The sequence below is a fragment of the Pygocentrus nattereri genome, chromosome 2, assembly GCF_015220715.1.
Source record: "Pygocentrus nattereri isolate fPygNat1 chromosome 2, fPygNat1.pri, whole genome shotgun sequence".
Classification (NCBI taxonomy): Eukaryota; Metazoa; Chordata; class Actinopteri; order Characiformes; family Serrasalmidae; genus Pygocentrus; species Pygocentrus nattereri.
The window spans coordinates 18,517,466-18,525,811 of NC_051212.1; the positions used below are offsets into that span (position 1 = coordinate 18,517,466).

The 8,346-nt window shown below is 44.1% G+C and overlaps 1 non-coding gene across 1 annotated transcript; it reads right to left on the reverse strand.

Moving 5' to 3' along the window:
• Positions 1 to 2,007: 2,007 nt before the first annotated feature.
• Positions 2,008 to 2,172, reverse strand: LOC119262692. Its single transcript, XR_005129834.1, has one exon. It is a non-coding gene; the product is annotated as a U1 spliceosomal RNA (small nuclear RNA).
• Positions 2,173 to 8,346: the final 6,174 nt, after the last annotated feature.

Genomic DNA, 8,346 nt, shown 5'->3' on the forward strand with positions numbered 1-8,346 from the left:
TTTTTCTGCCAAAACTTTTTTGACTCACTGGATAAGATAATTTGTTCTTTTATTTGGGGAGGGAAATCACCTAGGGTTTGTAAGCTTTACTGCAGAGATGCAGACTTAGTGGAGGACTTGCATTACCTAACTTTCGAACTTTCTATTGGGCCGCTCACATCCACAAACTTTGTTACTGGTTAAAATTTCCTGGATCCTCTTGGTGTAAATGGGAGTTATCATGCTATAAGGGATCTTTTATATCTGCTCTACTTTATTCCTCTTTACCTACAGTACCCTCTCTGTACACTGCTAATCAAGTGGTTCTTAATACGCTCAAGATCTGGTATCAGTTTAGACGGCACTTTCAATTTGTAGCTGCTTCTTCCTTGGGTCCTTTACATAACAGCCATTTATTTCCTCCATCACTTGTGGATACAACATTTTCAGTGTGGTATGACAAGGGTCTTACACATTTCAAATATTTATATGTAGATGGTGTCTTTGATAGTTTCACCAATTTGTCATCTCGATACGGCCTCCCTGTTACTCATTTGTTTTGCTATTTTCAAATTCACAATTTTGTGGCTAAGTGTTTTCCTAATTTCCCCTCTTTACCTCTAGAACAGCGGTGGGAAACCATGCTTTCATTTGTTCCCCATCACAGAGGAATTATTTCAAAGCTGTATGACATTATCTCGGCTTTTAGTAGCCACTCAACTGGTAAATTTAAATGCACGATCTACCACCTCTTGTGCCCGTCTCAGACTTATCTAATTAAAGTCTTATACAGGGTGCATTTCTCAAAGGCTAGACTATCTGAACCGTATCTGGAAATGGAAGACAAATGTGATAAATGCCATGGCTCTCCTTGTCACCTTAGCCGCATGTTTTTTCTTTGTCCTGATCTGAAAGGCTTCTGGGAGGGTTATTTTACGACTATGTCCACTGTTCTTGGGGTGAATCTCCAACCTTGCCCTCTGATCGCTATATTTGGGATTCCTGACCCCTAATTAGCACTTAACTCTACACAAAAGGATATTATAGCTTTCATATCCTTACTAGCAAGACGCACCTTATTGTTGCATTGGAAGTCTGTTAAATATCCTTCTATCTCCTCAAGGACTTTTTTTTTTTAACTTGAGAAAATTAAATATACATTGAGAGGATGTACAGTCAAATTTTTCCATAAATGGCAACCCTTTATTTCCTATTTCAGTAATATGGAGATACTACCTGATTGAACGTGTGCTTGTTTTTGTGTTGCCTTTTATGTTGTATAAATAACTAGCAATATGTGAGTTGGTCATGTTGAGCTGAGGTGGGGGGGGTTATTGTTTAATACACAGTATTTCGTAATTGATTTAATTATTTCATCCTTCATTGTTCTCAAGGGTTTTTTTGGGTAGTTTTGTTGTTGTGTGCGTATGTGACCGTGTATATATACATATATTTCAAAAAGACGAAAAATGGGAACTAGTGAATTGTATTTTTCCAAAAAAAAAGAACGCGCAGCTATCTACAGTCAGCGTAGACTCCCAATCAGAACGCGCAGCTGTCTACAGTCAGCGTAGACTCCCAATCAGAACGCGCAGCTGTCTACAGTCAGCGTAGACTCCCGTTCAGAACGCGCAGCTGTCTACGGTCAGCGTAGACTCACATTCAGAACGCGCAGCTGTCTACAGTCAGCGTAGACTCCCAATCAGAACGCGCAGCTGTCTACAGTCAGCGTAGACTCACATTCAGAACGCGCAGCTGTCTACAGTCAGCGTAGACACCCATTGAGTACGCGCAGCTGTCTACGGTCAGCGTAGACTCACATTCAGAACGCGCAGCTGTCTACGGTCAGCGTAGACTCACATTCAGAACGCGCAGCTGTCTACAGTCAGCGTAGACTCCCATTGAGAACGCGCAGCTGTCTACAGTCAGCGTAGACTCCCATTGAGAACGCGCAGCTGTCTACGGTCAGCGTAGACTCCCAATCAATGTTACCCTTTGTTATCTTAAGTCTTTCTTTCACCCGCTAATCAGGGGAGAGCGCGGACGCAGTCCCCCACTACCACAAATTATGCAGTCGAGATTCCCACATTTGGGGAATTCGCAGAGGTCAGTACAGCCTAGTGTGCAATGGCTGAGCCTCGCCCTGGGTGAACCACCTTCTTGATCATGGTGTCTCCCCTGCCAGGTAAGTATGAGTTGCGCTCGCCTCGGGGAGCGAAGCCACCACTGACAGCACGACACACGGAGACGGTGACCACTCCGCTAATTTCACCAGCGGAATAAAACCTGGACAGAAACGCTACAAACACCGAGCTGCTCTCACCACAACGTCCGTGCCCGAGTTTGTGTGATGTTCCTGTAAGAAAAGCACAGTATGGCGCTTCCCATGATGCACCGCGCGCTGAATATTTAACAAACTGCTAAAACGCGCGGGACACAGCTTCACTGGAGGCGCAGCGGCATGATGTGAAACACTAAGCCGCAGAACACGCAGTCGCTCTGCTTTAGGGGGGAAATGCGTCCAGGGTGGGTTTAAGTATTTTAAAATGAGACGGCGGGGGTGACGTATTTAAGTTATCCCGAGTTCTTTAAACATCGTTCTTAACAAAAGCTTTTTGTTTTACCCATCCTGCTAAAAACGGTGTTTTTTTCTGTCAAACTAAGTTTTGTTGATAAGCACAACATTTACAAGCGTTGTCTCCGTTTGTTTCCCGTCAGCAGATTCAACACGAGAGGCGCTCTGACCCGGCTGTGTGTGTGTGTCTGCAGCCCGGAGAACCAGTGGGCGGAGCGAAGGGGCGGGCACACATTTGCATCGGCCAATCATATAACAGATGAGCTGTCCATCAAAACTTGCATTGGCCAATCACAAGCGGGAATGACCTGTCTCTGATTTTGTGCATCAGCCAATGGTTGGAAGGAAAGTGCAAAAAGGCGTCACACACCGCTCAGGCACGCGGAAGGGGGAAGATAGTTTGAAGGTGCGTTAAACACCACCGAATGTCTTATTTCAGATCAATACACTATTACAGCTGTTGAGAGGTATAAAGTTGATGAGCCACACCATGAAGGTATGGGAAAGAGTTGTTGAAGCAAGGCTAAGGTGAGAGGTCCAGATCAGTGAGCAGCAGTTTGGTTTCATGCCCAGAAAGAGTAACACAGATGGAATTTTTGCATTGAGAGTGTTGGTAGAGAAGTACAGAGAAGGTCAGAAGGAGCTACATTGTGTCTTTGTGGATCTAGAGAAGGCGTATGATAGGGTGCCAAGAGAGGAACTGTGGTACTGTATGAGGAAGTCAGGTGTAGCTAAAAAGTATGTTAGGGTGGTGCAGGACATGTATGAGGATAGTGAGACAGTGGTGAGGGTAGAGTTACATCAGGGATCAGCTTTGAGCCCCTTCTTGTTTGCAATGGTGATGGACAGGTTGACAGATGAGGTCAGGCAGGAGGCTCCATGGACCATGATGTTTGCAGATGACATTGTAATCTGTGGTGAGAGTAGAGAGCAGGTGGAAGAGAATCTGGAGAGGTGGAGTTTTGCACTGGAGAGGAGAGGAATGAAGGTCAGTAGAGACAAGACAGAATACATGTGTGTGAATGAGAGGGAGGCAGGTGGAAAGGTGAAGATGCAAGGAGTAGAGGTCGTAAAGGTGGATGACTTCAAATATCTTGGGTCAACCATCCAGAGCAATGGACAGTGTAGAAAAGAGGTGAAGAAGAGGGTTGCAGGCAGGATGGAGTGGGTGAAGACGGGTGTCAGGGCTGATGTGTGACTGAAGGATAGCAGCAAGAGTGAAAGGGAAGGTTTACAAGACAGTAGTGCGTCCTGCTATGATGTATGGTTTGGAGACTGTGGCTCTGTCTAAAAGACAGGAGGCTGAGCTGGAGGTGGCGTAGATGAAGATGCTGAGATTTTCGTTGGGAGTGACAAGGATGGACAAGATTAGAAATGAGCAGATCAGAGGGACAGTGAAGGTGGAGCAGTTTGGAGATAAAGCCAGAGAGGCCAGGTTGAGATGGTTTGGACATGTGTTGAGGAGGAATAGTGGATATATTGGGCAAAGAATGTTGGAGATGGAGCTGCTGGGTAGAAGGAGAAGAGGTAGACCTTAGAGAAGGTTTATGGATGTAGTGAAGGTGGACATGGAGATGGTTGGTGTAAAAGTAGAGGAGGCAATGGATAGGGCAAGATGGAGGCAGATGATCCGCTGTGGCGACCCCTAAAGGGAGCAGCCGAAAGATGAAGAAGAACGACACTATTACAGCTGTTGTTGTACACGCTTAGGTCTCTTTGGCAGGTAAAGCAGGACGGAGTTCATGCAAACACTGGCTGACCATCACACACAAAAGTCTTAGTGAACTGATGGAACATGCTCGTCCTGACTTTGTGGGTAAAAACACGAACACAACATAGAAATATGTGCACACTTAATACCTCCCTGTTGAAAAAAGTCATAGAACCCATTAAAAGTGTCTGTCGGTTCCTGGTGGTTTTCAGTCGCTGATGGTGTTCTGGGAAGGTATCGCAGTGTAAGGGATTCAGATCGTTTAAACAGGTGATCTGGGACTGATTGAATGTACAGTTGTTAGTTTCCTAATGGTCTCTAACGGCAACCATCAAGCCAATTCTCGTTATGAAGCAAAACCACCAGGTTTTATTCCTAACGGTTCTGGTCGTCTTCAGCGTGGCGTTCATGAGTTTCAGCAGTGACGGTAGTGTTTGTTTTTTTCTGTGAATGAGCTCGACATTGTGTTTTATTGTGGATTTCTTTAGAAAGTTTCCACATTAAATTGCTTTATAATTAGTCTGACAGCGTTAATAAACATTCAGTGTGACTCTTGTTGTCCAGCAGTTCGTGGTTCGCTGGTTTTCCCTCATAAAACCAACAGAAGCCCCGTGGTGTCAGAGCGGCGCCGACGGCGTTAACAGGCTGGCGCTGCAGGTCAGGCCGAGTGCAGGTCTGCAGCCGGACCCTCAGATTGGCTATTGCAGAAAATGACGGACAGCCCCATCTAATCTGCGGTTGGCCGATGCTAAATGTGATCGACGGCCGAGAGTAGTTATTACATTGGTTGATGCAAAAACTGATTGACAGACTCCCGCCCCCAGTTCCCTCCCCTTTAGGGCTCCGGTCTGCAGCGTTCCGCTTCTCCTCTGACCAGCCTGTCTGTACTGACAGCCTCGGTTTGTGAGGTCGGGAACAACACACAGATAACAACGTCTAACGGTTTTATTGAGTGATATCCAGTTTCATTTGCAGCGTCATAAAAATTAAATAAAATAAAATGAATAAGAAAAAAATAAAATTACTCATTTTAATACAGTAATATAATCTCTTCATGAGTTACCTTTAACAATCAGAATCACTTTATTTCGCCAAGTATGTTATAAAAACACGTCTTGGTGAGTCACACATGTATGACATGTAAGCACACTGAACAGACCAGACAAGCACACAGACTCTTAACAAGTATTTAAATAAGAGGGAAATGCAATAAAAAAAGAGTAATAAAGAGCCAGTGTGAAAGGAGCTAAAGGGATATGTGAATATCTGTACAAGTGCAGAAATTAACTTCTATAGCCATTTAGGTTTGAGTAGAGTAAATAGCTATTATATACAGAATATTACAGAATATGAACATTTGTAGAAATATTAACGTAACGCTATAGATTGTGCTATATTAACAGCATTATGCTAGAGAAGGAGCCATCCTGTAATACAGTAAGGGAGGTTTATCTGAGTATTCAAATGATAATGTACACAACATATTCTGATTTCTTAGATTGGATTAAGATGTAGAAATCCAGTAAAGAGGGCTGAATTTTTAGCTCAGTAATCAGACTTCTCAGTGCATGTAAATTCAGATTTCTCAGTCTGCATGTGTGCAAAAATGCACACATGGCAGCAAAACACTTTTGGGGCAACGCTGAAACTGACTGCATTCTTGACAAAATCAAGGATTTAAATTTTCCTTATCTTCTAGCGGACCTATGGTCATACGCTATATTGCCAAAAGTATTCAGTCACCCATCCAAATCATTGAATTCAGGTGTTCCAATCACTTCCATGGCCACAGGTGTATAAAACCAAGCACCTAGGCCTGCAGACTGCTTCTACAAACATTAGTGAAAGAATGGGTCGCTCTCAGGAGCTCAGTGAATTCCAGTGTGGTACCGTGATAGGATGCCACCTGTAACAACAAGTCCAGTCATGAAATGTCCTTGCTACTAAATATTCCACAGTCAACTGTCAGTGGTATTATAACAAAGTGGAAGCAACTGGGAATGACAGGAACTCGGCCACAAAGTGGTCGGCCATGTAAAATGACAGAGCGGGGTCAGCAGATGCTGAGGTACATAGTGCGCAGAGGTCGCCCACTTTCTGCAGAGTCCATCGCTACAGACCTCCAAGCTTCATGTGGCCTTCAGGTTAGCTCAAGAACAGCATAGAGACCTTCAATGGGTCTCCATTGGCCAGCAGCTGCATCCAAGCCTTACATCACCAAGCGCAATGCAAAGCGATGAATGCAGTGGTGTAAAGGTGTAAAAAGGTTTTTTTTTTCAGGAGTTGGGCTCAGCCCCTTAGTTTCAGTGAAAGGAACTCATAATGTTTCAGCAGACCAAGAGATTTTTGGACAATTTCATGCTCCCGACCTTGTGGGAACAGTTTGGGGATGGTGCCTCCCTGTTCCAACATGACTGTGCACCAGTGCACAAAGCAAGCTCTATAAAGGCATGGATGAGCGAGTTTGGTGTGGAAGACCTTGACTGGCCTGCACAAAGTCCTGACCTCAACCCAACAGAACACCTTTGAGATGAATTAGAGCGAAGACTGCGAGCCAGGCCTTCTCATCCAACATCAGTGTCTAACTTCACAAATGCGCTTCTGGAAGAATGGTCAAAAATTCCCATAAACACACTCCTAACCCTTGCGGAAAGCCTTCCTAGAAGAGTTGATTCTGTTGTAACTGCAAAGGGTGGGACAACATCATATGAAATCCTATGGATTAAGAATGGGATGTCACTCAAGTTTATATGGATGTGAAGGCAGACGAGTGAATACTTTTGGAAATATTGTGTATTTTCAAGTACTGTGGCACTGTGTTAAAAAAATAAAGAAGGTCGCAGCATGAAGTTTGAGTTTAAATGGTTTGTCATGTCTTCTATTGCTGGGTTACAGAGCATAAATCTGATTACTGCCCGACTGACGTAAACCAAGTGTTTCCCCCGTATCTGATTAGTTAAGTGCGGGTAAACATGTTAATCGAATTACTGACAAAATCTTTTCTGAAGTTGTCGGATTATTAAGTGCACGTAAACACACTCAATGTTGAAATGATATTCTGCATCGAGAGAGTGTGCGCATTTCCCCAAGTAATAAAAAAAACTCCTTGTTTATAAGCACATTTACTCTTCCTGCCAAAAGCCAAGGAACAGTAGTTTTTTTCATACATTCTTTATATGGACAACATTTACAAAAGACCCAGGAAAACCACGTGTTTGTTCAGAGAACTGAGGCTTCACTCCCTTTTTATTTGCATCAGCAGATTCAACACAGACTCAGACACTTCAGAAAACACAACAGACACACTGACCAGCCTGTCGGTACTGACAGCCTCCGTTTTAAGAGGTGCACGATTTTACATCCACTATTCAATAAACATAAAGGCGTTAATCTAATGCCAATTTCTCAATAGTAAACGGCACTGATAACCAGGAGAGAGTAGCTGGTAAACATCAGCTTTGCTGCCAGCTCTGTTCACCACAGAAGAGCAGCCAGCTGCACCAGCCGAACAAAAGTTCCAGCGAGGTCCGTTTATAAATTCCTAAACATTTTTAATGTAAAAGAACAGCATGAAACATTTTAACACATATTTTAACAGCTTTTGAACTCGAGTTATATGAGTTTATACTGACGCCTCAGGAGCTCGCGGACACCGGGCGTTCTGCAGTCATGTATTTGATATAACGGGGGAAATAGGAAGAGGCCAGGGTCCTCCTAAACCTAAACCTCTGATGGAGCCGCTGTTGTAGCTGTTGTGCGGCTACAGGTAAAACCCACTGCAGTGCAGACTGTTTCAGTAACAGCTCAACACCTGTTTGGAGAATAAAGCCGATGAGAGCAGGCCGAAAAACTGGTTTCGTTTCCGCGTTTTTGGGGGAGAAAATCCTCGTTTATAAGCACAACATTTACAGCAAAAGACTTAAAAAGCCTGGTGTTTGTTCAAAGAACAGGGAAAGGTGGCTTCTTGGTTCGCGTCAGCAGATTCAACGCAGCCTCGATCACACCTTACACCACAAGAGGCGCCGTGAGCTCTACACGTCCCAGCTCTCCACCTACTTTCTCTTCTTTTAGACCAGCCAAA